The sequence below is a fragment of the Artemia franciscana genome, unplaced genomic scaffold (assembly GCF_032884065.1).
Source record: "Artemia franciscana unplaced genomic scaffold, ASM3288406v1 Scaffold_867, whole genome shotgun sequence".
NCBI classification, from domain to species: Eukaryota; Metazoa; Arthropoda; class Branchiopoda; order Anostraca; family Artemiidae; genus Artemia; species Artemia franciscana.
The window spans coordinates 599,574-619,202 of NW_027068640.1; the positions used below are offsets into that span (position 1 = coordinate 599,574).

General features: G+C 34.2%; 1 protein-coding gene and 1 long non-coding RNA gene across 10 annotated transcripts in view; one reads left to right on the top strand and one right to left on the bottom strand.

Annotated features, from left to right (window-relative positions):
• The window catches only part of LOC136043712 (circadian locomoter output cycles protein kaput-like), a 311,923-nt gene that overhangs the window by 75,486 nt on the left and 216,808 nt on the right, over positions 1-19,629 (top strand). Inside the window, exon 2 of one of the 7 annotated variants that reach the window (XM_065728610.1) lies at positions 10,271-10,635. The exons of the other annotated variants lie outside the window; for them this stretch is intronic. The gene's annotated coding sequence lies outside the window, so the exon portion shown is untranslated. The remainder of the gene's footprint in view (positions 1-10,270; positions 10,636-19,629) is intronic. 7 annotated transcript variants of the gene reach the window in all.
• LOC136043714 (uncharacterized) overlaps positions 1-19,629 on the bottom strand; it is a 91,490-nt gene that overhangs the window by 36,438 nt on the left and 35,423 nt on the right. The window lies entirely within an intron of this gene.

The window sequence follows — 19,629 nt, forward strand, 5'->3', positions numbered from 1 at the left end:
TCCTCATTTCTTTTTACTGACCGGTTCTGTTGACAATTTTCTAAATAAAGAGATTTCCTAACGAATTAAGAAAGAAAAAAAATACTAGAAAAACTTAAACATAAGCTTTTCTTTCAAATGCTCTAAAAATAAAAGCATCTTAATGTCCTGCTGTAAGGAAAAATTAATTTATCAAATAATTAAAATGGAAGCAGAGGTTTGTCATGGAAATTTTTGCAACTATTCTAAAACGACTTTCTATTTCGTACTGCAAACACTTTGATTTTTAGGCTAAAAAATTTCAACTTTCCTAATGCCTGGGTAAGAGAATTAGTTTTAATTTATTTATTTTTAAAAAAAAATTGTTGTTTTTTTGTTCTAAATTTGGGAAGTCTCAAAACTTTTAAAATTCTGATTCTTCCCAGTTTTGATTTTAGCGCAAGAGTACCCAATTTTATGTTTTTTCTTGATTGGGGCTGGGGGAATAGTCGTTCAAACGTCAAATATGAGGGACATTTATGTCAAATTTCAATGCAATCAAACTGTAGGCTTATCCCTTCAATTTCATTATTTTCGTATTATTGTGTTTTCGAATGTTGTGTTTTCGCTTTTGATTTGTACTTACTTAGTGTTTGTAAAGTTACTTGGTCCTTAGTAAATGTGTTGAGAGCAACACTTTGGTTTTGTCCCGTTTCTTTTTTTTTCTTTTTTTTCTATGCCGCCGATCTCAGCTTATTCCTGGAAACTGGTAAGAGTTTAACCTGTGCGTTTTTTACGAAAAGAGTGGACCTCAGGCCGGATTGATGAATATGACATTACATTTTGGAAAGCTCCGCAGAACTCTTGCCTGGGGCCAAAAAGGATGGTTTTTTCTTGTCCACAAGCCAGAGCCTATGGTGTACGAAGTGAAGTGGAGTTATATAGATTATGTCAGAGATGAGTATCTGAAGTTGTGCCAACCGAGCTTTCGTTTCATCGAACCATATTTCTGCTAAAAGAGTGGAAAGCTCCGTTCTAGCAGGCAAGCAGGCAGGCACCACTTTCAAATTGAAGATGGACTAAAATATATAAGTGTTAAGTATATGCGGCAGTTACCCGGCCCCACAGCCAATGTATCTTCTTTGAGTGATAAATAGAAAAATTTACATAAGCAAAAATGTGGTATTTTCCCACGGGTCCGAAAGTGCTGCCATCTATTGTTTCTACTCATTTCTGTTCCTGATTTCAGCTAAAGTTTATCATTCGGTTTTTCAGACTTGGGATTGCGGTAGAGAAATGGTATCAGATGTGCCTAATAAACTTTAAAAGTTCTCTCATTGCTAAAGAAATTGAAGCTTATCCTTTGCTCCTTTCTAAGTGGTGACGTTAGAAAGTTGGTCTACGGGAAAAAAAAATTCAACTTTAGAACTAAGACAGATAGAATTGTTTTTTCGACGGCAATCGATAGCTCTTGATGAGCTGATCAAAGTATATTCCATCCATTTTTTGGTACCAAAATTCCTTCATGAGGTGTACCAGTTTGAAAGTTTCAAGGGGTTGACAACTTCAGTGGTAATGTACACACTGAAACGAAATCTAGGCCGATACAAATTTTGAGACATATAGAGGACTTGTAAGCAACAGTCGGCTGTTAGGTAATAATCACTTTCGGCAATGAGGGGTTAGCAACTTTTGCAAGTTGGTGTATCTATTATTTGTTCCCAGTGTGTTTGATGGTAAAACCAATTTCGTTCCAGTGGTAAGACATGTAGGGGACTTGTAAGTAATAATCGGCTGTTGGGCTACAGTCAACTTCAGCGATGAGGGGTTTCAAACTATGCTATTTGGTGTACCCATTTATTTGTCTTCAGTGAACTTGATGCCTATCACGGGAGAGGGACTTATAAGTAAGAATCGGTTCACTTTGGGTGAGAAATTTGTGCAAATTTGTGCACATTGTATTCGATCTCTTTAAATCTGACAGAATTAAGTGTTTACGCAACAGGTACAAACGATAACGTTAAAGAATGAGGTAGTTTCGTAATAATTAGTTTCCCCTATGGTATTTTAATCCTGAAAAGTTAGGGATAGTTTTATAATACCAACTAGATTATATAAGATATTGTTCCAAGTTTTCATTCGTCACGATGTCTATGATTGAAAAGGGTAAAGTTCACCTGGCTGCAAAGTCAATTTAGTCCTTTTTTTCGATACTATTTTGTAGTTGTTGTTTTTTCAACGCTGAGGAATAGTCTTTGGTCATGTGATAACTGATTGCGTTCTTGTTTAAAAATACCGTTTTAAAAACTTCGATAGGCTGATAACTTCATCATTTAACCGATAGTGAAGAAACAAGCACAAAAGAGAATGTAAAACAATGAGAGAGTTTCGTAATAATTAATAGAATCTCATCTGTGGTGTTTTGATCCTGAAAAGTAAGGGATAGTTTTATAATACCAACTAGATTATATAAGATACTAGCTGTTGGGGTGGCGCTTCGCGCCACCCCAACACCTAGTTGGTGGGGGCGCTTTGCGCCCCCCCCCAAGCCCCCCCGCGCGCGTAAGTCGTTACGCGCCATAATAGTTACGCGCCATTGTAGTTGTGTCCCTATGTCCCACCTGTGAATATATATATATATATATATATATATATATATATATATATATATATATATATATATATATATGGTTTTAACTACGTAAAACTTGCGAATATACAACATTCTTTGCTGTCCCATTGTCTTTGCATATAAATAGATTGTCAGGTTTACAGACTCTTGAACATGCAACATATAATGGTCCATGGGAAAACAATCTGTATTCAGATCTATACCTCATGATTCTAATGATTGCCCTTGAGCTTTGTTGATGGTGATTGCTAATCGACCATTCCCTGTCCCGGTGTCCCGGTCGTCATTTATATCCCCCTGTTTCCCCCGGTGTCCCCGTTGTAGTTGTGTCCCTGTGTCCCGGTCGTCATTTATATTCCCTGTGTCCCGGTCGTCATTTGTATCCCGGTGTCCCGGTCTGTATATACATTCGTTTTTTAGTTTTGTTTTTCTCCTTTATTTTTTTCCTTTTTTTTCTTTTTTAGTTTATTTAGATTTTTAGATTTTTTAGTTTTTTTATTAGTTTTTAGTTTTTTTTTCTTTTTAGTTTTTTTGTAGTTTTTACCTTCTTTTTAGTTTTGTTAGTTTTTTTTTTTTTACTTGTGTCCTGGTCGTCATTTATACTCCCTGTGTCCCGGTGCTTTGTTGATTGCTAATCGAACATTCCTTTTGTCCTGGTCGCTTTCTCTTTGAGTGTCGTCATTTATTTTTTTCTTTTTTAGTTCTTTTAGTTTTTACCTTTTTTAGTTTTTTTTAGTTTTTTAGATGAAAATTTTTTTTTAGTTTTTTCCTTTTTTTCTTTTTAGTTTTTTATTGGTTTTTACCTTTATTTTAGCTTATTTTTCAGTTTTTTCCTTTTTTTTAGTTTTTTTTTTTTATTTTTTTTTAGTTTTTTACCTTTTTTTAGTTTTAGTTTTTTTTAGTTTTTTAGCTTTTTTCATTTATACTCCCTGTGTCCCGGTGCTTTGTTGATTGCTAATCGAACATTCCTTTTGTCCTGGTCGCTTTCTCTTCGAGTGTCGTCATTTATTTTTTTCTTTTTTAGTTCTTTTAGTTTTTACCTTTTTTAGTTTTTTTTAGTTTTTTAGATGAAAATTTTTTTAGTTTTTTCCTTTTTTTCTTTTTAGTTTTTTATTGGTTTTTACCTTTATTTTAGCTTATTTTTCAGTTTTTTCCTTTTTTTTTAGTTTTTTTTTATTTTTTTTTTTTTTAGTTTTTACCTTTTTTTAGTTTTTTTAGTTTTTTTAGTTTTTTAGCTTTTTTACTTTTTTTATTAGTTTTTAGTTTTTTTTGTAGTTTTTGCCTTTTTTTTAGTTTTTTTCAGTTTTTTTTTTTAGTTTTTTATTGGTTTTTACCTTTATTTTAGCTTATTTTTCAGGTTTTTCCTTTTTTTTAGTTTTTTTTAGTTTTTAGTTTTTTTAGTTTTTTACCTTTTTTTAGTTTTTTTAGTTTTTTTAGTTTTTTAGCTTTTTTATTTTTTTTTTTAGTTTTTAGTTTTTTTTGTAGTTTTTGCCTTTTTTTAGTTTTTTTAGTTTTTTAGCTTTTTTATTAGTTTTTAGTTTTTTTTGTAGTTTTTGCCTTTTTTTAGTTTTTTTAGTTTTTTAGCTTTTTTATTTTTTTTATTAGTTTTTAGTTTTTTTTGTAGTTTTTGCCTTTTTTTAGTTTTTTCAGTTTTGACGTCACCTGATCCAGTTTTTTCAGGTGACGTCACCTGATCCATCCACAGATCCACACACAGACAACTTATTTTTATATATATAGATTGCTCCGAGTTTTCATCCGCCACGATGTCTACGATTGAAAAGGATAAAGTTCAACTGGCTGCAAAGTCAATTTAGTCCCTTCTTTCGATACTATTTTACTGTTGTTTTTTCAACGCTGAGGAATATCCTTTGATCATGTGATTACTGATCGATAGCGAAGAAACAAAACCAAGGTGTTGCTCTCGCAACACTTTAGTCGACGAAGCCGGACAAAGGTTGCCGCAACACTTCACGTTGTCCGGGCAACGTAGGTCTAGTTTGATTTCTCATTGATACAGTGCGATCTGATCAATTTACACAGTTTATCTCAAAACTGATAAGGTTATTATTTTGATCGTACTCCATTTTTCTCCTTTTTTTCTATTATCCCCAGTTTTTTTTTTCCTATCTGTATTTTGCTCCGTTTATTTCTAATTTCTTTTGGTGCAAATTTACTTTTTGAGTTGTAGCTGTGAAATGCCGGGTTTCCGGTTGAGTCACTAATAAAATATCTATTTATCTATCTATCTATCTATCTATCCTGAACCCTCCCCGAAAATTTCCACCGCCCCTGCACCCCCCTCCTTTAAAACAACCGCCTGCAGGCATACGTGTCCATTCATACATATGTGTGATCATATACCGTCATCTTTGTATGTATAGTAATCAATTCCAAATTCGTTATACCCCCTAAAACAAGGGTCATTTTAGATCAGCAGGATTGAATTTCCTGTCTTAGAGTGACGACACGTCAAGTTGTTGGAACTAGATATTTATTTTCGCTACGTCATATTGGGCCAAATATTTGGAAAAATTTGCCCGAAATTTTGAAAAAATCGGCAAATGTGTGTGATTTCCGTAGAGACCATTAAATAATTTATCTCCGGTTGTATGATTTTTTAAGAATAGTTAATTGGATTTCTTTCACTCTGAACTTCTCACCAAAAGAAACAGTTAGTGCAAATAAATTGTTTAGTTTTTTTTTTGTTGGATAGAAACAGGTTTTTTTTTCGAGTGTGTTGGTAGGTGGAATGTCATGTTATTTGAGAAGGTTGTTGTGACCAGGAGTAGAACATTGTAGATTTGTTTTCTTTTTACTTCTTCTTTTTCTCTTCTTCTGTTTTTAATTTTTATTCCTATATTTAAGGGGTTTCTCCAAGCAAGTGAAAGCTTACGGAAGGTTGATTATTTTGCTGTATTAAAAAATCCGCTATAAAAAAAGGTCAAGTATCCTTTAAACATGTAAAAAAGAAGTGCAAAACTACTTAGAGTGAGTGGTATCTTTGGTCTTGGTCCTCTCTAACAATTTTGGGTCTCTGTATTCTGTACAGAAAAATATAAAATGACAACTCTGACTGAACAGGCAGATGGAGGCAAATGGCAGATGTCTTTTAAAACTGAAACAGTCAAACACTTTTTTTTAATATTAATGTTTAAAATTTTTTAGTATTTTTATATTACAAGCAATTTCAACATCACAAGAATATAATATCAATATTGATTCTAATTGTGAAAAATTTCTTAAGTTTAGTACCTATCGAAAGTAGTAACTGGCATAACACATTTAAAACAACTAGAAAAACAGATTATATACCTAGGAAAATGGGCGTGGTCTTAAAAAAAGTATATTAACAAATTCCGTGTGTTTGAAACCTTCCAGGATGACCTTCCACATATTTCAAAGATGATTTAGTCCGTATGATTAAGTTTGAACAATAAGTTTCATTCCAAATGAAAGTGAAAATTATGCTAATATTAAAACTTAAAATTGAAAAAGAATTATTTTAGAAACGAGGTACATGCTGTCTCAATAATGTTTTTGTTCTATATTTCTGGAAGCCTTTTAAAGGATATATCAGTAAAGTCGGTTTGTAAGTGCACCAGTAAAGCACCAGCTATTTTGTAAACTAGTGAAAGAACCATTGCCATTACACCAGTAATTGCACCAGAAGCACTGGTAACTGCAATTATTTGATTCATTGATTGCCTTTCAGAACATTTGAACCAAAAATATTAGTGCTTAAATTAAATGGAAAAAAATAATACCTCCAATTCCCATAGAAGTTTCGGAAAAATAAATAAAAACAAAACAATCCAAATTACTTTTGTTTTAGACAGATTCTCGGTACACTGAAAAACGGTCCAATTTAACGTAAAGAATGACGAATCGAGGGGGCACAGTCGAGGGACCATTTCATACACCTCTACAATCTTTACAGCTGGGTTTTTAGGTTACAGGGTTTTAAAGTAATTCATACTTTCCCAAAAAATCTGCTTTTCCCTAAAATATTTAATTGTGACATCCTACCACCCCAACCGAATGACAACCAGCTTTCCGTTTACCCCTAGATGGCCGGCCAAAAATACTGATCTTCAGAAATATGTTTTCCTTCATCCGCTGATTGTGCCCTAGCCCTTTCAGCCTTTCTCTCATTATAAACCTAGAAAGCGGTAATGAACTACGTTTTTCGTACAGTTTACTGTTGGAAACACGGGCAGTCGGTCGAGTAGCCAAGACAATGTGTAGGCAATTTCTTGGGAAAACACCTAGTAGATCCTCCTCCGTCTTCTAAAGCACCCACGTTTCAGAACATTACTTGACCACTGTCATTACTGTAGCTTCCATTATTCTAATCTTGGTTCAGAAACCCATATTCGTATTCTTCCAAACTTTTTTCAACTGCGAAACAACACCCTAGACTTGGCTTTTCTACTTTTAATATCTTTACCTCACCCGATGTCTTTACTAATAATACTTCCTAAATAGGTAAAGTTATCTACTTGATCAATCATCTTGTTACCTACTATCATATCTTTTCACTTATTTCTAGTCTTAGTGACTTACTCTTCTTAAGATTAATTTTCCGCCCCATTCTTGCGCACTGAACCCTCAAAACCTCCAAAACTTGGGTATTTTGCTAACATGTTCATATTATCTAGGAGGTTTAAATCATCAGCATAATCTGAGTCTAGGAGAGTTTTACTTCCTTAACTGATTCCGAGTCCTCTAATTGCCTTAACTCTGCTCCTTAGAACAAAGCCCGTCAGAACGACCCATGTAAATTAAAGATAAAACGCAACCCTGGTAATTGGACTTTCGCTAAAATTCCTCTATCAGCTGAATCAAACGCTTGCTTATGATCTATAGCTACTATTACTATTTATAACAACTCACTGCAGCACCAAACCGGCTGAGGCCAATACAGCTACAAACACCATTTGATGGCTCAGGCACTTCTGAATTATAAATCTAAGCGTGAAAATCAAACGCTTGCTTATGATCTATAGCTACTATTACTATTTATAACAACTCACTGCAGCACCAAACCGGCTGAGGCCAATACAGCTACAAACACCATTTGATGGCTCAGGCACTTCTGAATTATAAATCTAAGCGTGAAAATCAAACGCTTGCTTATGATCTATAGCTACTATTACTATTTATAACAACTCACTGCAGCACCAAACCGGCTGAGGCCAATACAGCTACAAACACAATTTGATGGCTCAGGCACTTCTGTATTATAAATCTAAGCGTGAAAATCAAACGCTTGCTTATGATCTACAGCTACTATTACTATTTATAACAACTCACTGCAGCACCAAACCGGCTGAGGCCAATACAGCTACAAACACCATTTGATGGCTCAGGCACATCTGAATTATAAATCTAAGCGTGAAAATCAAACGCTTGCTTATGATCTATAGCTACTATTACTATTTATAACAACTCACTGCAGCACCAAACCGGCTGAGGCCAATACAGCTACAAACACCATTTGATGGCTCAGGCACTTCTGAATTATAAATCTAAGCGTAAAAATCAATCGCTTGCTTATGATCTATAACTACTATTACTATTTATAACAACTCACTGCAGCACCAAACCGGCTGAGGCCAATACAGCTACAAACACCATTTGATGGCTCAGGCACTTCTGAATTATAAATCTAAGCGTGAAAATTTGGTATGACACATCCTCTCGCCTTCCTAAAACTACGCTGCTCTTCTTTTCAAGTTTATCTACAACACATCTAAGTCTAAAAACCGTCATCATGTTAAGTAATTAGCTTCCCATAGAAACCAAGCTACTGTCTCTATAATTACCACACTCGCCTTTTACTACCTGTCTTTTTGGGGAGCTCAATTAAAGTTTTCCTAAAATCACTAGGTACTTCCCTTTTTTCAAAAATCATAATCACAATCCTCAGTAATTTATTTCAAATCTCATAACCATCATAAGAAAAAGAACTTGTTTATTACACAATAAGAACCGGAGGGCTTATTATCTTTTAATTTTCTTAGTATTGTCGCTAATTCTTCCTCAAAAAAATAAATCTTCTTTCACATCCAAAAATCTTTTCTATATATTTTCCTTTAAATGTATCACGGCTTAGCTCATTCTCAAAATGTTCTGCCCATCTCTCTTTAACTACTTCATTAACACTTATTTTGGTGCCTTATTAACACTTATTTCCCGCCTTTTACTGGGACAAGTCCAAATTGACTACTCCTTCTCAATTTATTAACATGCCAGTACAATATTTTACTAATATGCCGTTTGGTTGCATATTCCAGATATACAGCAATTTTATCCATGGCCTCCACTTCACACCTCCTTAATTCGTATTTTAAAACTGTCTTCACCTTCTTAACATTCTTTTTATATACATTTGATCTTAAAAAAAATATATTTCATTTTTAAATCTGATCTATGCAATCTATTAGGTGTGATCTGTGTGATCATGTGATCTATATTTCTTGCTATTTTCATATCGACAATAAAAAAAAAAATTAGGAAAGAAGGGATTTTGGAAAATTCTAGCGATATTCCAAAATGTAGGTAGAATCTATGATGTGGACTATCCTGTAATATTGATTTTTATATTTTTATCTCTTTCAATTCTTTCTTTTTTTTTGGGATTGGTGGCTCAGACCGCATAGCAGGGTAAGATAAGGATTTAGATAACGAGAGAATAATTTTTGTTAATACGAAAATGGTTGCAACTGTGGAAGGGGTGCCCTATGACAAAAGTACACGTAGATACGCAATGGGACTAAAAAGTACGAATAATTACTTCCTTATAGACTGGGTCTCGCACCGCCATCTATAGTACATGACACTAGTCAATGCTTTGTAACCAAAGACGTGTAAACTAGGTGCACGATCAGAAAGATATCTGTCTGAATTACCATCAAGGATTTTTTTCTTCTTTTTTTTATTGTATTTTAACTAGAATGAATTCGAACTACAAGTCAGAACCAACATTTAAATGGACAGAACTCCTTGTTTCAAATAAGTAAGCAAATTGTTTTATTTAACATCTATCTTACCCCGCTATTATAAGTCAATCCCAAACACGAAACAAGTATTAAAAGAAAAAAGAGTATGAATAAATTATATAAGGTATCTTGTATAATATATGTTACCTATATTTTAGAATATAGGTAAAATATTTCAAAGCTCCTTCTTTTCTTCATATTTTTATTTATCATAATTCTTCTTTGACTGTTCAAATTTACATGTGGTAGGAGTTTTCCAGTGTTAATAGTCTACGGGAGGGGGATTTTCTGCGGGGGGCGAATTTTTCAGTGATATTTTGGAGATTTTTTAGTCTAGAGGAAGGGTTCTACGATGGATGTAATTTCTTTTTTTTGGGGGGGGGGGGCTTTGCGCATGGAAAAATTTTCTGGGGGTTCAGCTAGATCCTCCAAAATGACATGGAATAGAAAAACCACAATAGGGTTTTCCGATGTTCCATATTTGATCGTGTAATTTTTGTCCGAATTGCTTTGCTTTTGACGTGTTTTCCCCTCTGTCTGGAAACCAGCCAAATTTTCTTGGGTTTGTACTTTTTGATGGGTAAATTTAAACCTACTGAATTTATGAACTTGGAATCATCATGAAAAGCAAATTCTGGATATGCATATTCCGTTGTCAAACACTCTTTTTTTTTAGAATTTTGGCTACTATTAGCACGAGTAACTCCCTGCTTATAATTTGCTATCAACAACTCTTAAGCGAATTGTCAAAATATTACAAGATAGCCGGAGGTCAATGCTCCAACTTTGATGGCTAAATGGAAAAAGCAGTGGATGTACCATTTGTTCCAAATTAACCCTTTAAGTCCGGATGTCCTTTTAAAAGGACAAGCACGTTTGGTTGGTAGCAATGACTCGTGTATGGTTGCAATTGGTATATAACATCTCTTATATGATTCAGCAGTTCAACACGTGTCAAACAAGATGCCGCACAACGCGGTGTGACACTCGGTTCAGTTGCTAGGCCAAGATTGGTGAGAGAGGTCCAAAAAGGGGTGAAAGGTGGGTATTGATTAAAATATTATAAAAATTATTAGATGACTTTCAAAAATTCTAGAAAAAAATCAGAGTGTAGTTAGATAAGGTTAAATTAGAATTTGATAAAAGGCTAGGATCCAACGGTAACAATGCTGGTGTATGAAGTAGTTTCTGACAAGCTGTCCTTTTGAAAGGACATCCGTCCGTAAGGGTCAACAACTTGACGGCTATTTCATGAAAGAACATCGAAGGAAAATAATAAGTGTATTTAATATATTTGAATGTGTTTTAACGAATTTATATCCAAATTATATTTCAAGATGGGTGACAAGTTTGAGAAGGCATTGAAGGAGTCATGAAACTTGCGCACTCGGCGAAATTTTGAACCAGAACAAGCCCTAGAAATGCTTATGGAACTACAAGATAGAGATGTTTCCGGGATGTTGGATCTTTCAGATTACGGTGATGACGAGAGTGATAGCCAGTATTTACCGCTGAACCCCGAACTAACCGACTTCTACGAGTTAACGCTGCTGGGACCAATGTGAGACAGCCCCCTCCCGATAACTTTCTTGAGTCCCATGATCTTGAAGAACCTGGGCCCTTTACTAGCTCTTGGCCCTCTACTAGCTCTGTCAGGGAAACTGAAGATCAGCAACCTTCAGCCAAAAAGGTAAACCGACGAAATAGGGGCGAATGCAAGTGGTGTTACAAGGACTTCGAACCTTACATTGAATATCAGCAAGTTATAGGTGCATATACTCCCCCACCAACAGAGTCCATGTCCCCAGCCGAATATGTTTCTATGTTTTTCTCTGATGAAATGACTGATAAGGCATTGTTAGAGACGAATCGCTATGCAATGACGAAGGAGAACAAATTCATCGACTTCACAAAACAAGAGATTTACTCTTACCTTTCAATAACTCTCTTATTGGGAATAATAAGCTTGCCTAGCTACAAGCTCTACTGGGAGAAAGAGCTGAACTATAATCTCGTCTCTGAAAAGATGTCCCGAGACAGTTTCACATTGATCCGAGGGTACTTGCACTTCGATGACAACAGTAAGTGCAAGCCAAAAACAGATCCTGGACATGATCGTTTGTTCAAGGTGAGGCCCATAGTTGACCTGCTTCAAGAAAATTTGATGAGAACTGAGCCTGAAGAAAGAAACATTATAGATGAACAGATTATCCCATTCAAGGGAAGATCTGTTATGTGGCTGCATCTCCAAAACAAGCCGCACAAGTGGGGGCTCAAAGTATTTACTCAAGCTCGAAGTAGTGGGAGCATGTATAACATCGAAATTTACCAAGGCCGAGGAACTGTGAAAGCTGGGCCCTTCGGTCTTGTTGGAGATGTTGTTATGAGCTCTTGAGATCCCTGGAACCCAAAGCGGGGCCCAAGATATTTTCCGACAATTTGTTTAAAAGCGTAGACCTTGTCGTTCATCTGAAGGAGACTGGATATGATTGGGTTCGGACTATTCGTCAGAACCTTCTTTCAGGACGCGAACTGATGGAAGAAAAGGAACTGAAACGGTTTCGTATGGGAAACGTCGACTGGACAGTTGAAAAATCGACAGATGTTTGCTTGGTGCGCTGGTTTGATAACAAAGTGGTCACACATGTGTCGAACTACGTTGCAGTTGATCCCAAGGATACCTGTAGACGTAGGGACTCCTCTGAGAAGAAATACGTGGAACGCAAAAAGCCCGCAGTGAACAAAGAGTACAACAAGTACATGGGTGGCGTGGACTAGGTTGATATGCTTATTGAGCTCTATCGCTCAAACCTGAAGGCAAGACAGTCGTATATGCGCATATTCTACTACGTTCTTGACAGTGCAGTAGTCAATGGCTGGCTAATTTATCGTCATCACTTCTGGCAGTCCAACGCTTCCTCTACTGCTGGCAGTCCAATGTTCCTCTACTGACGTTCAAAAACCATCATTGCATGCTCTCTCGGATACTCCAACACACCCCGAAGGCACCCTGGTAGACCATTATCTCTCTACTCACATTAACTCACTTATTTACATATACTTATTTACTTATTAACACATTAACTACTTACATTAACTCAGGAACCATTTTCCTGAGTTCAAAAAGATCAAAAACGCTGCCAAATTTGTCAGAAGAATACAAAAATCCTGTGTAGCAAGTACCTTTGAATTGCGCTATGCCTTGTTCCCGAAAGGAACTGTTTTCTCTCCTACCACAGGAGGTGAACTCTTTTTTACTTTTGTAGTAGCTACTAGTTTTGTCTGATACAAAAATACATGGCATTATTTGAAAAAAAATACTCCACTAAGGACGGATGTCCTTTTGAAAGGACATGACGGATCTCGAACCCAGAACCATATACCGAAAATGTGACTCCATATTCGAGTTCAGTTATTTTTTTTCATCTAGAAACATACTTCAAATATTTCTTTTCCTATCGATTCCATAATTCAGTACTTAAAGGGTTAATATCAGACACACTGATTCTTTTTGTTTGACGCGAAAAGCGTCGCTCATATCACTGTTTACAGCAGAGAGTTAACATCTGATTTGTGTAAAAAAAATTCATTTACCTTTCACACATATTAAGATATTTTATTTGAATTAAGGGTTCGCCCTGTTGCCATTACTGTAGTTGGATCAAAAAGACTCCACCACATTTCTAGTACATTATTCACCGACTCCAATTAGCTTCTTACATACTTGAACAAATGGGATCAGCACTTGCTAATCAGCCTCATTCACTGGATATTACACTAGTTTCAAGAATATACAATTGTATAAATGGCCCTTGATCATCATTATGCTGAAGATTGTGTGTTCTATGATATATTTGAAAATCCATTCTGAAGTAGTAAGATCCATAAACGGGAATATGTACTTAGCTGACTGCCATTGACGAGAATTCAGGTAAACTTTCAACTGATTATATGTTCTCATGATAAACTTTGAAACAGTTAGATTGAGACGTCATCAACTCTTAAAAAAAACAGACATAGAAATTTGATCTACTTTAGCTTTTCGTGTGTTAAAAGAGGGAATATTTTTTCAGACAACTGTTCTGCTTAAAAGTGTTTGGCTTGGCAAAACACTGCAATTTTTAAGTTATTGAATAAAAAAAACACGTTTTTTTAACTGAAAGTAAGGAGTGACATTAAAACTTAAAACGAACAGAAATTACTTCGTATATGAAAGGGACTGCTTCCTCACCAACGCCCCGCTCTTTACGCTGAAGTTTGACTCTTTCTCTCAACTCTTCTTTTTAAAATATTAAAAAACTTTAGCGTAAAGAGCGGGGCGTTGGTGAGGAAGCAGTCCCTTTCAGGTACGATGTAATTTCTGTTCGTTTTAAGTTTTAATGTCGCTCCTTACTTTCAGTTAAAAAACTTGTTTTTTTTAAAATTTAATTTCTGAACGTTTTTGAATCAATGCTTGTTTTGATCTTGGCTCTCCGCAGAGGAATAATTAAAACGAAATTTGCATATTTATTTTTTTTTTGGCTAAATGACTTTCTCATAATTTTGATCGAATGATTTTGAGAAAAAAGAGCGGAGGAGGAAGCCTAGTTGCCCTCCGATTTTTTGGTTAATTAAAAAGGCAACTAGAACTTTTAATTTTTTACGAATCTTTTTATTAGTAAAAGATATACGTAAGTTATAAATTAGCTCACGTAAAGAAGTTTTGTATTCTCATGTTTTTATTACATACTAGCTGTTGGGGTGGCGCTTCGCGCCACCCCAACACCAAGTTGATGGGGGCGCTTCGCGCCCCCCCAAGCCCCCCCGCGCGCGTAAGTCGTTACGCGCCATATTAGTTACGCGCCATTGTAGTTGTGTCCCTATGTCCCACCTGTGAATATAGATATATATATATATATATGTTTCTAACTACGTAAAACTTGCGAATATACAACATTCTTTGCTGTCCCATTGTCTGTGCATATAAATAGATTGTTTACCGACTCTTGAAAATGCAACATATAATGGTCCATGGGAAAACAATCCGTATTCAGATCTATACCTCATGATTCTAATGATTGCCCTTGAGCTTTGTTGATGGTGATTGCTAATCTACCATTCCCTGTGTCGCCATCGTCATTTATATATCCCCTTGTGCCCCCCGGCATCCCCTTTGTAGTTTTGTCCCTGTGTCCAGGTCGTCATTTGTGTCCCGGTGTCCCAGTCTGTGATTTCTCTTTGAGTGTCCCGGGCCTCATTTATATTCCATGTGTCCCGGTGTCTCGGTCGTCATTTATATCCCCCTGTGCCCCCCGGCGTCCCCGTTGTAGTTGTGTCCCTGTGTCCCGGTCGTCATTTATATTCCCTGTGTCCCGGTCGTCATTTGTATCCCGGTGTCCCGGTCTGTATATACATTCGTTTTTTAGTTTTGTTTTTCTCCTTTATTTTTTTCCTTTTTTATTTTTTTTCTTTTTTAGTTTATTTAGATTTTTAGATTTTTTAGTTTTTTTATTAGTTTTTCTTTTTTTTTCTTTTTAGTTTTTTTGTAGTTTTTACCTTTTTTTTAGTTTTTTTAGTTTTTTTTTACTTATATCCTGGTCGTCATTTATACTCCCTGTGTCCCGGTCGTCATTTGTGACCCGGTGCTTTGTTGATTGCTAGTCGAACATTCCTTTTGTCCCGGTCGCTTTCTCTTTGAGTGTCGTCATTCATATTCCCTATGTGCCGGTGTCCCGGTCGTCATTTGTGTCCCGATGTCCCGGTCTGTAATTTCGTCAGTTGAAAACTTATGATGAAATAAATTTTTAATTTTTTCCCTTTTTTTGTTTTTAGTTTTTTTTTATTGGTTTTTACCTTTTTTTAGGTTTTTTAGTTTTTTTCTTTTTTCTTTTTAGTTTTTTTTGAAGTTTTTATCTTTTTAGTTTTTTTATTTTTATTTATATTTTTTTAGTTTTCTTTTTGTCCTTTATTTTTCAGTTTTTTCCTTTTTTTAGTTTTTTTTCTTTTTTAGTTCTTTTAGTTTTTACCTTTTTTAGTTTTTTTTAGTTTTTTTAGTTTTTTAGCTTTTTTTATTTTTTTTTATTAGTTTTTAGTTTATTTTATGGTTTTTTCCTTTTTTTAGTTTTTTTTTTAGTTTTTTATCTTTTTTTATTTTTTTTTTAGTTTTTAAGCTTTTTTAGATTTTTTTATGTTGTTTTCTTTTTTTTGTAGTTTTTACCTTCTTTAGATTTTTGCTTCTTTTATTTTTTTAGCTTTTTTAGTTTTTTTTCGTTTTTTCTTTTTAGTTTTTTTGTAGTTTTTATCTTTTTTATTTTTTTGTATTTTTATTCATATTTTTTTAGTTTTCTTTTTCTCTTTTATTTTTCAGTCTTTTCCTTTTTTTAGTTTTTTTCTTTTTTAGTTTTTAGTTTTTTTTTTAGTTTTTTACCTTTTTTTAGTTTTTTTAGTTTTTTTAGTTTTTTAGATTTTTTAGTTTTTTTATTAGTTTTTAGTTTTTTTGTAGTTTTTGCCTTTTTTTAGTTTTTTCAGTTTTTTTTAGTTTTTAGTTTTTTACCTTTTTTTAGTTTTTTAGCTTTTTTAGTTTTTTTTTTCTTTTTAGTTTTTTTTTGTAGTTTTTACCTTTTTTAGTTTTTTTTCTTATTTTGTATTAGTGTGAAATAATTCAGACGTCATATGCGGACAAACATGACGTCACCTGATCCACAGATCCACACACAGACAACTTATTTTTATATATATAGATATGAGGGGGTTCGCCACCTCGTCAGTACCTCGCTCTTTACATTAAAGCTTAAATTTTGTCCCAATTCATTAAGAATGACCCCTGAATAACAAAAGTCGTGGAATAAATAGTTGAAATTACTAAAAATACTTTAGCTTAAAGAGCGGGGTATTAGGAGGAGGTGAGCCCCTCATAAAGATCATAATTTCTGTTCGTTTTAAGCTTTAATGCTACTCATTACTTCCAGCTGAAAAAAAACTTTTTCATATTTTTCTTTCATTGTTTTTTTTTTTTTTTTAAATAATGCTAGTAAATCCTGCGCTCCCTTCATGGAAATTTTCTTCTACCATGAAAAATTCCTCAATGGAAAGTTCCCCCAGCCTATCCCTCTCTTCTCAAACCCTTCCCCCAACCAAAATATCCTCTTGAAAACGCCTGTACACTTCCCAATAACCATTACCATATATAAGCACTGGTCAAAGTTTGTAACTTTCAGCCCCTCCCACTGGGACTGTGGGGGAGTAAGTCGTCCCCAAAGACATAGTTATAAGGTTTTTCGACTACGTTGAATAAAATGGCTATCCCAGAATTTTGATCCGTTGACATTGGGAAAATAATTAGCGTGGGAGGAGGGTCTAGATGCCCTCCAATTTTTTGGTCACTTAAAAAGAGCACTAATTATTTTCATTTCCGTTAGAATGAGCCCTCTCGCAGGATTCTAAGACAACTAGGTCGATACGATCACCCCTGGGGGAAAAAAACAAACAAACAAATAAACACGCATCCGTGATCTGCCTTCTGGCAAAAAATGCAAAATTCCACATTTTTGTAGATAGGAGCTTGAAACATCTACAGTAGGGTTCTCTGATACGCTGAATCTGATGGTGTGATTTTCGTTAAGATTCTATGACTTTTAGGGGGTGTTTTTCCCTATTTTCTAAAGTGATGCAAATTTTCTGAGGCTCGTAACTTTTGATGGGTAATACTAAACTTGATGAAACTTATATATTTAAAATCAGCATTAAAATACGATTGTTTTGATGTAGCTATTGGTATCGAAATTCCATTTTTTAGAGTTTTGGTTACTATTGAGCCGGGTCGCTCCTTATCACGAACTGTTTGATGATTCATATTTCGTCGACTGTAGTTCACCCTTTATGTATTATGTTTTTGAACTAAAGATCGTTGCTATTCGTTAATATTTTTCCGTGTTTTTCCGCATATCCTGCTTGCTTGAGTTCTTTCTTCAGCTTTGAATATATAGCTTTGAATACTATTTATAACAATTAAGTGTGTATCTCCTTAAGACATCTTTGCTTTTAGGTAAGATACAGAGTCTCACTATTCCCCTCTTGCAAGTCATTAGAACTCTCGTAATACTGACAGAATATTTTTAATTTCATTTCAAATTCATAGGAATTTTGCAGATAATTGTTTCCTTATTTCTGCAACAAATTTTCCGTCTTTAATTCCAACAGTTTTGCAGCTTATTTTGGACAAAGAGTTGAGCACTCTTGATTTTACGTCTATCTTGATTTTACGATATATATATATATATATATATATATATATATATATATATATATATATATATATATATATATATATATATATATATACATATATATATACATATATATATATATATATATATATATATATATATATATATATATATGTATGTCTCTTGCTCTCTCTTTCTCCTTTCTGGTTGAAGACACTCTTCCTATTTCAAACCTTAAATTAAACCTTCAATCCCATTTCTGCTTCGAAAGCAGTTCATCAAGGAGCTTTTTTGTCTCCCATAATATTTAACTGCGTACTAGCTCAATGCCTCTGGTCTCTGCCACTTCCAATGTTTATGGCAAGGTAAATCTTTATTAATACAATAGCTATAACAAAATTTCTACTTTACCTAACAGAGAGAAGACCTTGATGTGTTATATTAATAAATTGAACATAAAGATAAAATTAACACTTCAAGGTAATACACCTTCAGGCAAAAAAATAAATATCAAGAAAACAAGCTGTAAAAAGAAAAAGAAGACGAAAGTACGGAGAAGAGTAGAAGCAATCCCGGCGTGAGCTTAAGTTAAACCAAGATTAAAAATAGAATCTAAGATTTGTAAATCTTCACATCTCGATAAAGAATCATGCTCAAACGATTTTTTTATTGATCCCTATGGAGATTGAGCCTTAGCTTAATAAGCGATTCTTTGGAATTTCTTCAGCCAGGTTAAATTTATTTGCAATATAGGGTATCTGTTAGTTTAATGAAAACTCAGCACTTTCTGATCTGAGTAGAGGGAGATGAAGCTTACTATATATACATATATATATAGCCTTATAATGGAAATAGGTTTCCGGATATTAACTGTAAAAAAAACAAGGTGAATTCAGTTTATTACACATCGAATATTCTGACTATGTTGTTTTACTAGGCTGCTGCAGTAGGAGTCCAACTGGAAGTTTCTTGCACTTATCTTGCATCTTGCTTGCCTTGGTCTTTCAGTTAATCCTTCTAAATATGAATTTATTTGTTTTAATAGCTACCATCAAGTGACCGCCTTAAATTTTGATAATGCTTGTCTCCCCTGCTCTATTCCAGTTAATTGGCTGAGAATTTTGTTCGGTTGCTCTCTATCTTTTACTTATTCAATCCTGATAAATAGAACCCAAGGGTAGCGTATGGGAAATTTTCACTCTACAAAGAATGCATAATCGAAAGGGTTTTTGTAGTGTGTACCCCAGTTTCGTTCCCCAATTATTCTTTTCCTTTCTGGTACTACTGATGTGTTCTTGAAAATACACTGCGGTGCCCTATGTGTGGTGTATTTTAGACACTGTAAATTTTTACTTTATTTACTACGAAGTAGATTAAAATAGTAATAGTAATAAATAGTAAATTAGTAAATAAATAGTAAAGTTGTGGATAGGTTTATCTTCACCAATATACCTTCTCAAATAATTGGTCTTAGGGATACTCGTAGTATAGGAACTACGAATGTATTTCTGAGTATAACCTTATTTTGTATTTTTTCCTTCCTGAAGTTGATTATTTTTTTTATAGGATTTGCATTTTTTTTGTGTTGTTTTCCGTTTTCTTCTTTTGTTTTGTTGTCGTTTGTAGTCTACATCGTTGTTTTTACTTTTTGTGTGTAACAAACGATACCAGAATTAGCAGCATTCAGTTTATCAAGCTTTTGTGTTTTTGGATTTAGCTAGGCATTCTTAAAAATTATTAGGAATTATTAGCAATTATTAGACAATTATTAGGAATTACTAAGAATATTTTTATATTTCTATTAATTATTGGAATTATTAGGAATATTTTA